The sequence below is a fragment of the Furipterus horrens genome, unplaced genomic scaffold (assembly GCF_987537825.1).
Source record: "Furipterus horrens unplaced genomic scaffold, mFurHor1.1.pri manual_scaffold_5, whole genome shotgun sequence".
Classification (NCBI taxonomy): Eukaryota; Metazoa; Chordata; class Mammalia; order Chiroptera; family Furipteridae; genus Furipterus; species Furipterus horrens.
In genome coordinates, this window is record NW_028327175.1 from 173,835,387 (window position 1) to 173,855,967 (window position 20,581).

Here is a 20,581-nt window from a genome sequence, read left to right on the forward strand (position 1 = left end):
GACTCTGCCCCCCTACCTGTTTGGTTGAGTATTTACTTTTTATATCTTTGTCTGTTGGATTTTCATGCAACTTGATTTTCTGGAACTTCTGGTTGTCTCTAGTTTTGAGGTAGTTGTATTCCTTCTTAGTTGTGGAAGGAGACACAGCATGTCTGTCTACACCTCCATCTTGGCCGGAAGTCAGGAAACCAAAATAAAATATTTTAAAAAGAACACAGCACATCTAGAAGAAAATAAAATAACCCAGTGAGTAAGATCTAGGGCAGGCCTCTAGTCCAAGCAGAAGTCTGAGTAAATTTGGAGCCTAGACTGAGGAAATATAATAGGTTTGTGTAAAAAATAAACCCAAACAAGGAACAGACTGACAGTGACCAGAGGGAAGAAGGGAGGGGGAGACGGGTGGAAGAAGGAGAAGGGTGTAGTCAAGAAACTAGTATAAATGACCCATAGACATGGACAACAGGGTGGGGAGTGACCATGGGAGTGGGGTGGGGGGCGGGGCAGAGGAGAGCAATGGGGAAAGAATTGGGGCAACTGTAATAGAACAACAATAAAAGATTTTTAAAAATAAACCCATTTGGCCTTTAGTATGCTGGATCTTGAATTTAGGTAAGATTTTCTTATGCCCATGATTAGGGTAGGTTTTACTTACATATTCTGCTTGGCTGGGTCATGACCAATTATGGAGTGGATAAGGTGGAGTCTGAAGTGTGTAGTTGTCAAGTGTTTGATGAGGAAAAAAAACAAAAACAAAAAGCTCTACCTTTAAAGTCATCCTTTTTCCTGGGAGAGGATTCCTAGGAAACACAAAATAGATCATTTGACCTCAAATAACTAAAAATTTACTTTGTGTCATGGGGAGCAAATGTAGCAATAGAGGGCATAGAAGGCCGATGATACAAAGAAACCTAAGATGAATTCATGATTGCTATCCCTGATAGATGTAAAATATGGATATTTGGGAGTATTTCTTTTTTAAAAAAAGTTGTTTATTTGTTTGTTTGTTTTATTTATTTAATTTTAGAGAAAGGGGAAAGGAGAAAGAGGGAGAGAAACATCACTGTGTGGTTGCCTCTCAATTGCGCCCCCAACTAGGGACCTGATGTGCAGCCTAGTTATTTGCTTTGACTGGGAATCAAACCAGCAACACTTGGTTCACAGGCTGACGCTCAATACACTGAGCCACACCAGCCAGGGTTTGGGAGTATTTCTAACATAACCATCCCACAATGATTGGGAGGAGACCTTTTCTGCCAATCTCAGGCACTATCTTGTGAGATGTTTGAGATGTCACCTTTACTTTAGGTGACAGGGATTCTTCTCCCCTGCTTTAGAGCTTCCTGTATCCCTTGCCTCCTGCTTTTGATGAGGGTTTTTGGAGCAGGTGATGTAAAATTGTCTCCTTGGCCCAGATATTGAAACATCTTTCATTAATGCTAAGACACTACATCAAGTGTTTTAATATCTTCATGTCTCAGCAAAAGAATGTTGAAGGGTTTTAATTCTGCTTCTAATTTATAACTGTTCTCTGTCTCTAAAAAGTTATTGGTAAAGATTTTCATATAAAATGAATGCACACTAATTAAAATATTTGGAAAAGATTGGTAAATAGGGAGGCAAAAACAAGCATTAGTAATCCTAACCACCCCCAAACAACTGCTGCTGATATTTTGGTTTATTACCATTTTGAATTTTATTATGAATAGCTTTTTAAGTCTTTTTGTTTGCTTACATAGTAGTAATCATGCTGTATACACAATTTTGTATCCCTAACTATAAAATTATAATGATAACATAACAGAAGCTTTCTTTCCATGTTATTATAAGTAGTTCATAAATATCAATTGTGTATACCAGAACTGATTTAATCATGTCCCTACTATTAGGCATTTAGGTTGTTTGCAATTTTTGAATAATGCTGTGATGAACATCTTTGTAAACAAAGTATTTTACACATTGGGAATTTTTTAAAACTTTGTGTAGATTTCTTGAAAATGGAGCCATTGTGTTTGTGTATGTAAATGGCCTCTGCCAGCAACAGAGAAGTGCCACCCTTTCCTCCAGACTCTAGACTGCCGTCTATGGAAAAATTATCTCAACAATTATACTGTAATTATTGCAAGGTGAATAATGACTCTGGGGGTTATACAAACACAACTTGCACAACTATTATTGGCATACCTTATATAAATATTTCAAACATTCCAAATTTCTTTCCACAATTTTTATAGTAATTTATTCTTCCAATAGTTATATTTAAGTATGCCATTTCACCTAACTTTAGTTATATAGAGAGTTATTTTAATTCTAATTTGGAAAATAGTATTTTACTTATTTGTATTTCTTTAGATAATGAGTTTTAAAATGTTAATTTGTTTTAGTTTTCTAGAAAGAACAAAAACTCTACTCTTACCAGAGATAGCTTTTTTCCTTTTTTTTTTCCAACAAAGAAATGTTAAGCAAAAGTTGATAATGACCCCAGCTCTGGATCCCCAGCTAGACAGAAGGTGTTTTGTGGCACATGCTTAAACTTCTGCTTTCTGTCTTTGTGGCTGCTAAAGCATGTCATTGGCTCTTTCTGCTTCCAACCTTCCTTTCCAAGAAGGTTTCTTCCTACTCTTCTGTTGACTACTGGGATTTTCTATTAGAGCACTGGAGATGTCTTTGAAGGGGTCCAGAATGAAAGTATCTCAGCATGATCTGATATAATGGAAGCTTCTCCCCTTGCTCAGCAGCTTACTAAAGACTTTGAGTGGTTGTGGAGGTATACCGCAGTAAATTCTGTGCTAAGAAGCCCTTACCCCTGAGATATGAGCCAGTTGCTAAGATCCCCTGTCTAAATCTCTGAATTAGGGTTCTCCTTAGAAACAGAAGCAATAGTACACACACACATGCACACACACACACACACACATGCACGTACACAGAAGCATAATTCATTTTATTGTACTTTATTTTATCATGCTTTGCAGATGTAGCGTTTTTTTTTTTTTTAATTGAAGGCTTGTGAAAAACTTGCATTGAGCAATTCTAGTGGTACCATTTTTCCTACAAGCTCAGATGATTAGTATTCTTTACAAATAAAAAAATTTAAATTAAGGTATGTTTATTATTTTTTTCATGCATAATGCTGTTGCACACTTAATAGACTATAGCCTAGTATAAATATAACTTATATGCACTGGGAAAACAAAAAATTATTGTGACTCACTTTATTGTAATATTTACTTTATTGTAGTAGTTTGGAACTAAATCTGCAGCATCTCTGAGGTATATATGTATGTTTACATATGATATAAATTGGCTTCTGAAATTATGGAGGCCCAGATGTCCCAGGATTCTCTGTATGCAAACTAGAAAACCAGGAATATCTCTTGTGTAATTTCTTTCAAGTCCAAAGGCTCGAGAACCTGGAGCACACATGTCCAAGGTCAGGAGAAGGTGGGTGTCTCATATCAAGCAAGGAGAGCAAATTCACTCCTCCTTACCTTTTTGTTCTATTCAGGTCCTTAATGGATTGGATGATGGCTACCTGTATTAGTGAAGGTGATCTTCTTTACTCAGTCTACCAACTCAAATGCTAATGTGTTCTGGAAGGACCCTCATAGACCCACCTAGAAATAATGTTTTCTCAGCTTTCTTGGAATCCTCTAGATCAGAGAAAGACATCATTTAAATTCTTTTTCCCATCATTTAAGTTGACACATAAAATTAACCATCACAAGCCCACAAGGGGCATAGACTGTTGGTGAAGTTTTTTCTGAAGCTCTGGTCCCACCATCAGTGCCTCCCTCTTGACACTATGATTCTCTCAGCCAGAGCTCATGCTTACAATTTAGTTATTCAACCAATGTTTATGGTTTCTCTTGGTTTCTTCAGGAACTGCTCTAGGCACTAGGATGACACACATAGTAGTCACCAAGAACAGACAAGCTCCCTGCCCTTATAGAGATTGTAGGACTTGGCAGGGCAGAAAAATGAAGAGGTAATTAAATAGGTAAATGAGTAAATGAAATAAAATATAAAAGGTGATTCTCTCCTGAATGACTGCAGGGTGTTTTAGAATGGATAATAAATAAGGGAAGACTCTTTTGAGGAGGTGACACTTGAACTGAGATCTGAAAGACCCTGTTGACTAGATATGTAATGAAGGAAATAATACCTATTAAGACATTACTAGGTTCTTTGGGGATATAATTTTATTTAACTCATATTAAAAGATGTAAGGTGGTACCTGATACAGTGATTAAGTAACTTGTTCAAAATCTTGTAGCTTTTAAGCATCAGAACCAAATTTTTGGCCATATATGTGCAAGTCCAAAGCCTATGACCTTTCCACAGAGCTACATCATATATGAAAGGGAACTTATACACCAGTGTCTGAGCCCCTGCTGTCTCTGAGTGGTCTGGAAATTAGTGAGGGAGAAGAAAACCAAGGACAAGAATAATACCCTCTCTTTTACCCCTGAAGCTCTCTGTGTTTGGTGGGAAAGGCTGGCACAGTAAATAGAGAAACATAATTAATTGGTTCAGAAAATTTTACATGTGACCCCCTCAACTTCCAGAGAAAGTTAACCTCTACTGAGGAGATATATGATACATTTTTTTTTATCATGTTGGCCATCAGTAAATAGAAGCCTCGTCCTTGGTGAAGGCCCAAGTTGGAGCAAGACTGAGTCCCCATGATGCCCATTTCAACCTGTTTTGGCAATGTTGAGACTTCTAGGAACTCTTTTGTCTATAAGCTGATTTTAAAGTTATCTTGGTTTAGAAGTATATGATTCTGGAAGGAGAGTAGATTAAATTACCCCAGAGATTGTTAATGGAGCTCTTTAACCCTGATTTCTTGCTGATTTCTGACATTTGTGGGAAGAGAATCTGACTGGACAGATTCTTTGGCCAACATAACCGATGGTCATCCCTGAGATTTACTGCATCCAGGCCCAGCACAGTGGAAACTTTGACAGCTTAATTGTGTTCTTACTCAGTTACCCACAATAATGCATTTTCCTGCAGAGCTGGTATCTTTCATAAGAAGAACAATGGGGTAGACTGCTGTCACAAGAGCCTGCCAAAGCCTAATCTAAATTGCCCTTGAACCAGTGATAATAAACCAACTTGATACAAATAGACACCAATTTTCAGAAATGTGAGCTGTCCAAGGGATGCTTTTGATTTAAACAATAAAGGCAAATGTGATAAATATCAGATCTGCAGGGAAGTAACTTAAGCTTATTCTATGGACCAGAAGCAAGGTCCACTGGAAATATATATTTTTTGTTCCATTCTTGAATGATCAAGAGTTTGTCTTCACTCTCTTTAAATCATAGGTTTTATTTTTGGCAATATGTTTCAAAAGACTGAACAGGTTTGCAGTCTTGGGGATCTTGGCCTATTTGAGAGACTAAACATTTGAATTTCTGGGTAAGACTAACTCCTAGGAGGTTGCAAGAAATTTTGATCCTGTCTTTCACCAAGGATGGGAAATAGAAACTGAAACAGGGAGTCCCCTTGGAAAGAATGATTGGGATCAGGCCAGCATGGTTTGGTATTACTCTGTTTAGTACAATGTTTATTAAGTACTCAGACCCTGCTCTGAACACTTGGGCTGGGAAACCATATAATCCTGCCCCAGCTGTCCAGATACTAAAAGTTGAGTAAGTCAGATGTGAAAAGACACTTGACCTTCATAGCAGGAAATCAACCAATGATGCATGTACCCTTCCTGGGGATAAGTCCCTGGTTTGGCACCTTTCAAGCATCGAGAAGAGGAGAAAGGAGAAAGTGTATGTCCTTTTCTTTCTCTTTATTTGCTCTTTAATAGAGCAATGAATCTGCAGCAGATTTTGTGTTAAATTTTGTGTTAAGCTTGAACATTCCTCCATGGAAATAATTCAGATGACTCAGAAGGCTGCAGCTGTGGGTAACTGGTGATTAGCAGCTTCATCATGACAATGCACCTGCTCATGCATCACATCTCATCTTGTGCAGAGTTTTTTGGTAAAACATGAAATCACCCTGGTTATTCAGCCCCACTACAGCCCATATTTGGTGCCCTGTGACTTCTGGCTTTTCCTACAACTAAATTCACCTTTGAAAGGGAAGAGATTTAATACATTCATAAGGTTCAGGAAAATATGACAGAACAGCTGGTGGTGATTCCAACAAAGGATTTTGCAGAGTGTTTTGAGCAGTGGAGGAGATGCTAGGAGAAAGAACTGTGTGAGGTACGAGGGTGCCTACTTTCAAGGGGACTGAAGCGTCATTGTCCTATGTACAATGTTTCTTGTATCTTCTTCAATAAATGTCTCTATTTTTCATATTGCATGGCTGGATACTTAGCAATTTCCCTATTGTTGCATATTTAGTTTTTTAAAAAATTATTCATAGTTATAAATGATATAATAAACATATCTGCCTATGAATGCTTTATTGTATTTTAAATATTTTCTGAGGATATAGTGCTAGAAGTATAATTATTACATCAAACTATATAAATATACTGAATACTCCTGATATAATGTGTTTGTGTATGTGCGTGCACATACATGCATGTGTACAAAGTCAAATTGTTTTCTGAATCTATTTTCCTAAATTTTGTATACTATATTAAATTACCACAATTACCACAATAAGCTTTGCTAATTATATAAAATCTGATTTTTATGTTGAAAAATAAGTGAAATATTTTTCAATTACATTCAGAGACTAAAATACACCTGAGAGCCAAATGTGTTGTGAGCCACCAGGATGCAGAGCAGCTTTATTCAGTGGAGAACAGTGCTGAAACAGGAAGCTTATCCTGACTTCTCAGGGACCCTGTCCTCTCACCCAAAGACATATAGCAACCACATGATTGTTAGAAGCAAAACATAGTGCCCTTAAAGATAAGATGCAGGGTTGACAGACTTCATCTACTTTAATTCCTGTCCTGACTGAAGCTTACTTGTGCTACGAATTTGAAGAACATAGATATCACTCCCAGTTCTATACTAAGATAATGATGTGGAAATAAAACTTATAAATAATAAGCCAAAGTAGGAACTTTGAGTAAGTTTTGGAACCATAAGGAGATCCAAAAAAGGATAAATAAATTATATTTATATATACTAATTATATGCTAACAAATATTTAATTGTATTATAATTACAGGTATATATTTCATATATTTCATAATTTTCATAGGCACACTACTTAAGGCTTCCAATTTTTCTATTAAATTATGTTTGTTCATTATTTATAACAACATTTACTCAAGTAGATGAGAATGCATCATAGAGTATATAGAATCCTCATCTGAGTTTAACCACCAGCACAATAACAAAAATAATAAAGCTAACATTTATTGCTTACTATGTACAAAATATTATGTTGGCTATTTTTATATACATGCTCCCATTTAATCATCAGAGAAGTTCAGTGGGAATGGGATTATACCATTTTATAGGTGAGGAGACTGAGATCTGGAGAAGTTAAATGACTTTCCCAAGTTCACATAGTGAAGAAATATGGGTGTCATAGAGATAAAGGATATTCTCAGTGTGAGAAGATGGATGAATTTGAGGCTCTATCTCTGATTCTCTTGCTTTGAAAATCAAGGGGCCTTGCCAGGATGAGTTTTATTGATTTATTGGGGCATTATTCCTGAGTGGGGCACTGACCTTTCATTTAATTGATTCAGCCATAGCCCACCTAGGTTTGGTGTGGTCCATGGTTGAAAACTGGAGAAAAAGGGTATAACTTGTTTTTTACAATGAACCCAGAAATGCATTGTTATCACGGAGGAGGTAGAACAGTAGAACCTCTCCTAATTTTTTTTAAAGATAACTAACTATAAAGGTATGTTGTTGTTTTTTGTAATTTAAAAAGTAAATTTATAGTGGCAAAGTCATAAGGTAAAAAATTCTGCCCTGGCTGGTGTGGCTCAGTGGACCTAGCACTGGCCTGCAAACAAAAGGGTTGCTGGTTTGATTCCAAGTCAGGATACATGGCTGGGTTGCAGGCCAGGTCTCCAGTTGGGGGTGTGTGAGAGGCAACCACACATTGATGTTTCTCTCTTTCTCTCTCTCCCTCACTTCCTCTTTCTAAAAAAATGGACAAACCATTTAAAAAATGCTAATAATCCTTTAAAAACATTATTTGGTTTTGTGAGAGTGGCTCTCAATTGTTTTGCCTACTCACAGTAAATTGTGTTCTCTGCAAATACTACCATGCACCACAGTGAATTGAGAGGGCCCTGAGCACCAGTGTGGAGTTCACACTCAAAACAGGGAAGCTCTAGAAGGAGGTTCTGAGGCTGGTGACTGTTTCTACTGAAGGAAAGACCTCAGAGGAGGAACCCACAATATGATTTTCCAACTAATTACATGGGCGTTTTCTGAATGTTGCATGTTCAAGTTTTTTATAAGACTTACATTTTCTACCAGAAGTTCAGCTCAACTGATACTTTCAAATGTATCATCAGCAAGGAATATGAAATTTTAGTTAAAAATTAATAGTCAATTATAAAATTTTATGAAAAGTAAAACTGTACCTACAAACTAACTAGAAGATAGTGATAGGAACATAGCATGGCAAAAATGTATGGTGGATGCTAAGGCTATACTTTGAGGAAAATGTATAGCCTCAAATACAATCATTTTTAAAAAACGAAACCTAAAATAAAGTTATCACGCATCTTAAATATTCAAGTGTTAGGCAGCAGCTAGGAATGAGTAGTTAGAAGGGAAATAAAGGCAGGGCCCTCACTATTACAATCTAACAAAGAACTTAATACAGGAGGCTAGAAGCAAAGGGAGACATGTCTTACCCATTGACCCAGCAGTCCTGAGTCTGGTCTGATAAGATTGCCAGGCATTCCAAACAACACGAGCAAAACTATGATAGTATAGAAGAGGGCAGAGTCCTTGAGACTGGGCTTCTGTAAGTTTCTGTAACAATTTTACTAAGATTTCTGGGTGACCTGAACATCTCGAGGCCTGGAAGATAGAGGGAAGTCTCTGAAATTCTATGTACTCTTTCTGTCAGAACATGGTCACAGCTAGACTGACCGCCTGGACTTTTGATGTATGCAAATTAATCCTATGCAAATTAACCTGGTACCAGCCTCTCCCATAGGAAATGAAAATGGACTTTGTTCATTCCCAGAAGAAATGTTGATGGACCTAGCATGATATATTAACTGGCCTGGTGGGGGAAAAGCAGGGAGATGCAAATTAACCTGCCGAATGTGTTGATGAGTAAACTCACCCTAACCAAAATGTATGTTCGGAAAGGTGTAGAGATGGTGCCTGCAGACGCACATGCAGGCAATTTCTACAGGCCCTTGTGGGTGACCACGAGTATCCATTCCCCCTCCCTTCCCCCTTCCCCCTTCCTCTTTTTTCCCCTTCCCCCTTCCCTATCCCCTTTCTTTTTTTCTCCTTTTCCCCTTGCTCCAATTGGACCTCTAGTTGGTCCAGGAGTTTCTTCTTTCCTCCAACCCCCTTCCCCCTCTTTCCTCGATAAACCTGGTGTAAAATCCTGGACTGTTCTCTGGGTGATTTCTCAGAGCAAGGCTACCTGGCAATTTCCATGGTCTGGGAAAGAACTCTCACACATACCTACACTTTGGTAGTCATGTCTCCCTGGGGGAAGCTGGCACCACCTTTATCCCCCAATCAGTATGTAATTCCCTCACTTCCATCCTGCCAACTATATAAGTCCTCAGAACATAGGTCCTCTTGCCTCTGGCCACCCTTGGCTCTTTCAACTCTTGCTTTGCCACTCAAGCTCTTGCCTTTCATCCCCACCTTAACTGGGCCCATTCTCTCCCATGAGAACTTAACACTAATAAACCCTGCTTTCACGCTAATAGACTTGCTGATCTATAATTTGCTGAGTCAGCAAGAAGAAACAAATTTGTCCCATAACATAAATGGTGCCAAGACTCGGATCTCACCCTTTGTCTCCAGCAGTTTGGAATGCACTGGGTATGGTCTCACTGGCAAGGTTTTCTTGCCTTTCTCACCTTTGGGGTAAAGGAGATGCTGTACTGTGGGGTGGGGAGGGGTGGCATTCAAATGCTAGGCTTGTGTTTGGAGGCAGAAACAGTGAAATCTGAAATGAGTGCTCGGGTTTCGCCCTAGCTCTGAAGAGAAAAGAGGCACTTCCTCCCTCTGACCCAAGTTCTCGGGCATCCCCACATGAGTGGGAGCCTCACGGAGGTGTCTGGAGTCAATCCCTAAGTTGTGCAAGGTCTCATAGGGAGCTTCCATTACTGTAACATAACTTTGGCTCATCAGTGGATGTGCAAAATAAGGGCTCATCATCCAGCACTCTGAGCCCTTCTGGCTGTTTTAGATAGTCAGGGGACAAACTGAGACACATAAGAGAGTTAGGGATGGCCAAAGGGGTAATGGCCTTTGGGAAACCAACTCATAAACAGCACACTTTGACCCACCACATAGATTCTTTAGCCTTTTCTGCCCCTAAACCTAGACAGAAGAAAAGTCAGTTTAAATCATTGGCCTGTTGTAAACTTGCAGCATCCCTCTTCACCCCAGATGGCTTTTAGCACCTCAATTTGCACCCAAATACCCCTTGCAAGAGCTGCAAAGGGGGTCAATATTACATTTGCCAGGTGAATGTCTTACTCTCTCCCTCTTGGGAAATTGCCATTGGCATGGCACAGGTCAACCATTTAAAAGCCACAAGGGTGCTTGCTACAACAAAGACACCCATGAAAGGATAAGGTGAGATGTGAACCTGGACAGAATGCTAGGTTTTCTACCAGCTGCAAGCAGAAGTCCACTCAACAAGAGGCACATTATAAAAGCAATCACACTCCCATCCCTGTGGTGCATTCCCCATTTAGGATTAGTTCTCGAAAGGAAAAGCAAGATTTTAGCCTTTAGCACAAAGTCCTGGCTTTTCCAGGTACTGTTCTCCTAATTTTGCCTTTTCTTCGCTTAAATTTGCCTCACTCATAAGCTGCCCGCCACTTTCATGTCATAATATACTCCTTAGTTCAAATGTTTGGCAAGCTACTCAGGCTTAAATTTTAAAAGACTTTTCCCTATGACTTTGGGGTATTACAAAGGGTCCCTAAAATATCTCAAGGATTTATTCTTTCTTCTTACAAAAAAGAAAAATTTATACTAATCAGATTTATTTAATATATTTGAAATACATGGAAAGCTTTGTCAACTAAGGACTTATACTTTCACTTATAATTCTGATGCTTATTTTAGTAGGTTGTGTCTTGGAGAAAGGACTGTGCAAGTTGCAGAAGGATTGCATACATTGCAGAGGGTCTGTTAAGTCATAGATGGTCTCTGCAAGTTGGAGAAGGAGTTGAGGAAGTGAAAAAAGGGTGAGAAAGAATAAAGGAAAGAGATACATATTATGGGAAGGAAGGCCATTGAAGTAACTCAAAAGGGAAATATAAATGGGGAAAAAAGAAATAAGAAAAAAAATAAGGAGATAAGTCTTTGATACAACTGTAACTTCTAGACCTAGGAGCTCCTAGGTCCTGGAAACAATAGGCTTATTAACTCTATGCTCAAACTCATTACTGGTTGCAAAAACAGTAGGCTGCCCTCCTCTTCACAGAAGGAAAAAAAAAGGTGACACTTAAAAACATAAGCGGTTTTTTTCAGCAACACCCCTCCCCCACCCCTGCCTTAGGCTGAGCCTGATATCTCTGCTGTTTTTTTTCTCCACCCTCTATCCTAAGCAGAGGTGGGGTAGAGGGAAGGCATTCTAAGAGTGGAACAGACCGCTCATTCCCAGGGAATGGCTGCCACTGTTTAACCTCTCAAATTCCACTAAGCATTTTTAGCTCCCAGAAGGAAGCAGGAACTACCAGCTACTGCCTGTGTCCCCTTGCTGGGCAGTCCTGCCACTGCCTACATTCCCTTGCAGGGCAGTTTAGCCTATTCCAGGTAAGGCCCTCAGGATTTTCAGGATGCCGAGAAACCGCAGCTTGTCCCCCCCCCCCCCCCCCTTTCTAGATGGGGAATCGGGAGTCCTTTTCTGTCGGTAGCCCCTTAAGATTTATCCTTTCTAATTGATCACAGTTTGAGCTTCAAAACTCTTTTTTTAATTTTTGATTTATTTATTTTTTCAATTACACTTTATCCCCCATTGCTCCCCACCTACCTAGCTCACTCCTTCTCCCACAGTCAATCTCCATCTCGTTGTCCATGTCCATGGGTTATTTATACATGTCCTTTTACTAAATGCTTCCCCTACGTACCCCCCCCCCCAAACTGTAGGTCTGTTCCTTGTTTACATGCCTCTGGTTCTATTTTGCTCATTTGTTTGTGTTGTTTATTAGTTTCCTGTATTAGGTGATATCATATAGTATTTGTCTTTCATTGCCTGGCTTATTTCGCTAAGCATAATTCTCTCTAGTTCCATCCATGTTATTGCAAATGGTAGGAGTTCTTTCTTTCTGCTCATAGTACTATAGTCCCTCTCTATATCATGGTTCACTAATCACAGCCTCACTGTATCGCGGGATTTTAAAAAATATTATATTCAATTATTTATCACAGATTTTCGCTATATCGCAGGGTTTTGCAGTATTGTATATGTATGTTGTTGAAGTTACGTAGGTTTAAGAGTAAAATATGTTTAAGAACATAAGTAGTGTTTATAAAATTGTGGAAAAGGTTAGTAAGGGAGTAGGAAAGGTTAATAAGGGACTGGGAACAGTTTATAAGTATGTGGGAAGGGTTTATAAAGCCTTTATATATATATATATATATATATATATATGTACTAAAATAAATGTAAGGTTCCTACTTCATAGATTTTCACCTATCACAGGGGGGTCTAGAACATAATACCCGTGATAAGTGATGGAATACTGTATTTCATTGTGTAAATGTATGGCAGTTTTTTGATCCACTCATCTACAGATGGACACTTAGTCTGTTTCCAGCACTTGACTATTGTAAATAGTGCTGCTGTAAACGTAGGGTGCTTAAGTTCTTTTGAATTGGGGTTTCAGGATTCTTTGGTTATAATCCTAGCAATGGACTCACTGGTTCAAAAGGGAGTTCCATTTTTAGTTTTTTGAGGAAATTCATAGATTTCCATAGAGGCTGCACCAGTCTACATTCCCACTAACAGTTCACTAGGGTTCCCTTTTCTCCACATCCTCGCCAGCACTTGTTTGTTGATTTGTTGATGATGGCCATTTTGACTGATGTAAAGTGGTATCTCATTGTGGTTTTTATTTGCACCTCTCTGATGACTAGTGATGTTGAGCATTCTTTCATATGCCTATGGACCCTCTGTATGTCCTCTTCAGTGAAGTGTTTGTTCAGGTCCTTTGCCCACTTTTAATTGGCTTGTCTGTCTTCTTGGTGTTGAGATGTATAAGTTCTTTATATATTTTGGAGATCAATCCCTTGTCTGAGGTATCATTGGCAAATATATTTTTCCATATAGTTTGTTCCCTTTTCATCTTGCTGATGTTTTCTTTTGCTGAGCAGAAACTCTTTAGTTTGATGTAGTCCTATTTGTTTATTCTTCCCTTTATTTTCCTTGCTTTAGGAGATATATTGGTGAAAATATTGCTACATGGGATATCTGAAATTTTCCTATCTATGTTTTCCTCTAGAACTTTTATGTTGTCATGGCTTACATTTAAGTCTTTGATCCATCTTGAATTTATTCTGGTGTATGGTATAAGTTGGTGGTCTAGTTTCATTTTCTTTTTTTTTGCATGTCCCTGTCCAGTTCTTCCAGCAGCATTTGTTGAAGAGGCTCTTACTCTATTTTATGTTCCTTTCCCCTTTGTCGAATATTAGTTGACCATATAGACCTGGGTTTATTTCTGGTCTCTTTATTCTGTTCCATTGATCTATATGTCTATTCCTATGCTAGTACCAGACTGTTTTCATTACAGTGGCTTAGTAGTATAGTTTTATATCAGGTATTGTGATTCCTCCTACTGTGTTCTTCTGTCTCAAGATCGCTGTGGCTATTCGAGGTCGTTTTTGGTTCCATATTAATTTTTGAAGTATTTGTTCTAGCTCTGTGAAATATGTCACTGGTATTTTAATAGGGATTGCATTGAATCTGTAAATTGCTTTGGGTAAATGGACATTTTAATGGTGTTGATTCTTCCCATGCATGATCATGGTATATGCTTCCACTTATTTGTATCTTCCTTAATTTCTTTCTTCAGAGTTATGTAGTTTTCAAACTACAGGTCTTTTATCTCTTCGGTTAAGTTTATTACTAGGTACTTTATTTTTATGTCAAATAGTTTTTTAGTAGAGTCTATAGGGTTTTCTATGTACACTGTCATGTCATCTGCAAATAATGACAGTTTTACTCTCTCATTTCCAGTCTGGATGCTTTTCCCCCCCTTTCCTTGTCTTATTGCTGTGGCTAGAATTTCTAAGATTCTGTTGAATAGGAATGGAGAAAGTGGACATTTTTGTCTTGTTACATATCTCAAAGGAAATGCTTTCAGTTTTTGCCCACTGAGTATGATGTTGGTTTCGGGTTTCTCATATATGGCCTTTATTATGTTGAGGTATGCTCCTCTATTCCCATTTGCTGAGTGTTTTCATCATAAATGGGGTTATACTTTATCAAATGCTTTTTCAGCATTTATTGATATGATCATGTGATTTTTCTCTTCCATTTTGTTTCTGTGGTGTATTAAATTTATTGACTTGTGAATATTAAACCATCCTTGCATTCCAGGAATGAATCCCACTTGATCATGGTGTATGATTTTTTTAAATGTGTTGCTGGGTCTGGTTTGTCAATATTTTATTGAGGATTTTAGTATCCATGTTCATCAGCGACATTGGCCTGTAGTTTTCTTTCTTTGTTGTGTCTTGACCTGATTTTGGAATTAGGGTAATACTGGCCTCATTGGAAGGATTTGGGAGTCTTCTCTCTTCTTGGATTTTTTGGAATAATTTGAGAAGTGTAGGCATTAGTTCTTCCCTAAATGTTCTGTAAAATTCACATGTGAAGCCATCCAGTCCAGGGCTTTTGTGTGCTGGGAGTTTTTTGATTACTGCTTCACAGTAATTTTACTCTTTGTTATTGGTCTGCTCAGGCTTCCTGCTTCTTCTTGATTCAGTTTTGGAAGATTATATATTTCTAGAAATTTTTACATTTCATCTAAATTGTCAAGTTTCTTGCCATACAGTTGTTTGTAGTAATTTCTTACAATTCTCTGTATTTCTTTGGTATTGGTTGTGATTTCTCTTCTTTGATTTCTGATTTTATTTACTTGGGTCCTGTCTCTTTTTTTCTTGATAAGTCTGGCTAGAGGCATGTTGATTTTGTTTATCTTTTCAAAGAACCAGCTCCTAGTTTTATTGATCTTTTGAATTGTTTGTTTCATCTCTGTGTCAGTTAATCCTGCTCTGATCTTGACGATTTACTTCCTTCTACTTGCTCTGGGCTTTGTTTATTATTGTTCCTCTAGTTCTTGTAGATGTAGGGTTAGATTTTTTATTTGAGATTCTTCTCTCCTTTTTAGGGTAGGCACATATTACTCTGAGACTTTCTCTCAGAACTGCTTTTGCCGTGTCCCATAGGTTTGGGGCTGTTGTGTGTTCATTATAATTTGTTTTTTGAAACTTCTTGATTTCTTCCTTGATGTCATTGTTAACCCATTCATTATTTAATAGCATGTTATTCATTCTCCATGAGTTTCAATGTCTTTGAGTTTTTTCCTTGAGGTTTATTTTTAGTTTCAAGGCATTGTGATCTGAGAAGATGCTTGATATAATTTCAATTTTCTTGAATTTGTTGAGGCTTTTTTTGTGTCCTACCATGTGGTCTATCTTTGAAAATGTCTCATGTGCATTTGAAAAGAATGTATATTTTGCTTCTTTGGGGTGAAAAGTTCTATATATATCAACTAAGTCCATTTGGTCTAGAGTATTGTTCAATGCCTCAATATTCTTAGTGTTAATTTGTTTTGAAGATTTGTCCATTGTTGACAATAGAGTGTTAAAGTCCCCTACTTTGAGTGTGTTTCTGTCATTATCCTTCTTGTAGTCTCCCAAAATTTTTCTTATATGTTTAGGTGCTCCTATGTTGAGTACATATATGTTTACAAGGGCTATATCATCTTGATGGATTTTCCCCTTAAGTATTATGAAATGTCATTTTTGTCTCTTTTTATGGCCTTTGCTGTGAAATATGTTTTTTCTGATATAAGTATTGCTACCCCAGCTTTTTTTTCATGTCCATTTCTTGGAATATGTTTTTCCATCTTTTCACTTTTAGTCTGTGTAAATCTTTTGTTTTGAGGTGTGTCTCTTGTAAACAGCATATATGTGGGCCATGTTTTTGTAATCATTCTGCAACTCTATGTCTTTTGATTGGAGAATTTAATCCATTTACATTTAAGGTTATTATTGACAGGTATTCATTTCCCTTTGTACCTCTGTTCCTCTCCCTCTCTCTTTTTCTTCTTTTTCTTACAGCATTCCCTTTAGCATCTCTTGCAGTGCTGGTTTGGTGCAGATGTATTCTTTTAGTCTTCCTTTATCAGAGAAACTCCTTATTTCACCTTCCATTTTGAAGGAGAGCCTTGCTGGGTAGAGTATTCTTGGTTGTAGTCCTTTGCTTTTCATTGCTTGAAATATTTGTTGCCATTCCCTTCTGACTTGTAGTGTTTCTGTTGAGAAAGAAGTTGATAGTCTTATTGGAGCTCCCTGTTATGTCATTTGCTGTTTTTCTCTTGCTGCCTTTAGGATTTTCTCTTTGTCTTTCAATATTGCCATTTTAATTATGATGTGCCTTGGAGTGGGCCTTCTTGGGTTCATCTTCATTGGGACCCTCTGTGCTTCCTGTGCTTGTGAGATGTTTTCTTTCCTCATGTTTGGGAAGTTTTCTGTCATTACTTTTTCAATCAGGTTTTCTATCCCTTGTTTCTCTTCTTCTGGTATTCCTATGACACAGATATTGTTTCGTTTCATGTTATCCTGTAGTTTTCTTAAACCCTATTCATTCTTTTTCATCTTTTTTAATTTTATTGCATTATCTGGGATTTTTTAAAAATATGCTCTACTGAGTATGCTGTTACAGTTGTCACAATTTCTTTTCCCTTTGTTTCCCTCGACCCAGTGACACCCCTCCCTCCAGTTGTCTCCCCCTCTCAGTCCATCCCCATTGTTGTGCATGTAGTTCTTCTCAACATTTTCCTGTCTACTCCACTCCCTCCTATCATGCTTCTTAATTCCTGTTTCATCTATCTCCCTTTACCTCCTTCCGTCTCCCTACTCACCTCCCCTCCTAATGTTCGCTATACCTATAATTCTTTTTCTACTCTCATTGCCTACTTAGTTTGTCTTTGTTTTGGTTCCTTAGCTTCTGTTGTTGGTTTTTGTGACACAGTTTTCATTTTAATGTTCATAGTTTTGATCCTCTTTCTCCGAAATGGGTTCGTTTAACATTTCATTAATAGTTGTTTGGATCTCATGAACTCTTTCAGTTTTACTTTGTCCTGAAAGCACTTTCTCTGCCCTTCTATTCTGAATGACAGCTTCACTGGATAGAGTAATTATGGCTGTAGGTTTTTGCTTTTTATTACTTTGAATATTTCTTGCCAGTCCCTTCTTGCCTGCAGAGTTTCTTTTAAGAAATCAGCTGATAGTCTTATTGGGACCCTTTTGTACATAATTCTCTTCTTCTCTCTTGCTCCTTTTAAGATTCTCTCTTTATCCTTAATTTTTCACATTTTGATTATAATGTGTCTTGGAGTGGTTCTCCCTGAGTCCAGTTTATTTGGAACTCTCTGTGCTTCCTGGACCTGTAAGTCTATTTCCTTCTCCAAGTTAGGGAAGTTTGGCTTCATTATTCTTTCACATAATTTTTAAATTTCTAGTTCTTCTTTTTCACCTTCTGACAACCCTACGGTTCAAAATTCGGCCCGCTTATAGGTGTCTCATAGTTTTTTGAGTCTCTCCTCATTTTCTTCACTTTTCGTTTCCTCTTTCTGCACTGGTTGACTGTTTGTCCTTCCCTATGTTACGATTTGTTGATTTGATCCCTGGTTTTCTTTACCTCACCATTAGTTTCATATGTGTTTTTGTTCATTTCAGCAGGACTAGCCTTCATTCCTTTCCTGTCTTGTTTAAGATCTGCTGTTATGTCTCTAAGTGCTTTTATAACCAAAGCTATGAACTGTGCCTCAGAAAGATTTTCTGTCTGCTGCTTCATTAGATTAGATATTTGCTTCTGGTCAGCTGCATCACTGTGATCTCTATCATGATCTGTGCCATCCTGACAGTTTTGTATTTACCTTTGTTTCCTGAGCAGGGCTGTCACACCTCCCATGCTATAGGGCGTGAAGCCCCATGCACTCCTAACAACCAGGCGACCCTTGTCACTACACTGTGGTGTTTTCTGTGGGGATGGGGGGTCCAAGATGGATTAGTGTCATTCACTCTTCTCTGAGAGACTAAGAGCCTCTTCTTCCATCCTCACCCCCTCTGGGCCTCACAGTCCAAGGCAATGGGTGTCTGCCTTACCCAGCATTGGAATCACAAGCTGATGGGTCTTGTCTGCAGCCAGGGATGCTCCCCAGGTGTTTCTTGCCTCCCCTTAAATACGGCTGTCTATGCTTACCACTGTCCCTCCATCATCACCACCGCTGCTGCCACCAGCACAGCTTGACCTCTCTGCCCTGGCTTCGCCTCTCCTACCTGTTCAGATGAGCACCACTTTTTTATAACTTCATACATTGGGCTTCCATTTATTTTCTGGAACTGCCAGTTATTTCTGGTTTTGTGGTACTTGTATTCCTTCTTAGTTGTGTAGGGAGATGGAGCATGTCAATCTACGCCTCCATCTTGGCCAGGAGTCTCCTGTGTGTGTTTGCCTAGGTCTCTTAGGTAGAGCTGCCATACCTGTTATATTGTAAGCGGCAGAGCCTTAGAGATTCGTCAGTACAGGGCAACCTGTTTCGTCATGCTGTGATGCTGTATGTGGGGTTGGGGAGTCCAAGAAGGAATAATGCCACTTGCCCAGCACTCACCCCATTTCCAGGCACTTCTCCCACTTCTGTATGGGACTGGTGCCTCTCCAGCTGTTGGCTTGGCCGCTGTTCCCAGAGTGGATGGGTCTGCGAACATTCCAGGACTGTGGCATTCCCCTAAACAAGTGGACTCTGCTCAGAGACCAGCCATTTCTGCCTCTGCCCCAACCCCCACTAGTTTGCACAGTCAAAACCAATCAGGTTTGACCTTCCCTGGCACTGGGACCGAGAGCTGCGTGGTACAGTCAGGAGCTGGGAACACTTCCCAGGTGTCCTTTCTGACTTTTTAAAACGTGTAACTATGCTATCTGCTGGCCTGCCACTGCCACCACTGCTTCCACCACCACACCGTGTCCTCTCTGCCCTGGCTCCACCCCTCCTACCTGTCTGGTTGAGTATTTCTTCTTACATCTTTGTTTGTTGGACTTCCATGCAGTTTCATTTTTGGGACTTCTGGTTGTCTCCAGTTTTGAGGGAGTTGTATTCCTTCTTAGTTGTGGAGGGAGATGCAGCATGTCTGTCTATGCCTCCATCTTGGCCAGAAGTCCTCTGGGATTTTTTTTTTTTTATGTTATCCTCTAACTGATCTGATCCTCTGCTTCATTTCATCTGCTTTTGATTGCTTCTACTGTGTTCTTCAGTTCAGAAATTGTATCCTTCATTTCTTCCTAGTTCTTATTGATAGTTTCTATATTATTTTTCATACTGATGTAATTCTCAGTAAGTTCCTTGTAGCTTCCCTGAAGTTCTTTGTAGTTTCCCTGGCGTTCTTTGTTGTTCCCCTGGAGTTCATTGTAGTTTTCTTTGAGTTTGTTGAGTTCATTGAGTTTCTCATTACCATCGTTTTGAATTCCATGTCTGATACCTTGCCTCTATTTCATCTATCCCTTCTTTTGGAAATTTCTCCATTCCTTTTAGTGGGGTGTTGTTCTGCCTCTCCATTTTGGATGGCTGTTTTTTTCTGTTTCTGTTTCTTAGATTGATCTGCTTTTATTTTCTGCTTTTGTGGTGTGACGGTCTGTGGTAGGAATCTGTGTGATTCAATGGTGCCGAATCCTTGGTCTCCTTAACTTGATTCTCTGGATGCCTTTATGCCTTTTATTTGGACTCAAGTAGTATTTTGGTTTTTGTTTTTGTGTTGCTCTTTGGTGGGTCCTTCCCTTAAATTAGCTGAATGAGAGTCACTCTGCCCACTTCTGACAGTTGTTGGGCTGCCTCTTGCTTATTCCTCTTGTAGGGGAGTAGTCTGCTAATGAGATTTCTCCTGTAGCACTGAGGTTGAGTCTGCCCTGGGATCTAGTCTGCTGCTTCCTCAGCTTTTTCTCCAGAACCAGCATCCAAAGTTTTCCAAAGCTCCTCTAGTTCATTTCACCTTCTTTTGGCTGCAGCCCTGGACAAGCGTGGCAAGTGCATTTTTGCCCAACAGCCGGCAGGCAGGCTGGGGCAGCAAGAGGGTGTGAGGGTTGGGGGGCATTCCCCTGTGTTGGTGTGCTGACCAGGGACATTCCTCTATTCTGGTGGTAGGGCCAGGGGTGTTCTCCTGTGCTGGACAGGTGCTTGACTCATGGC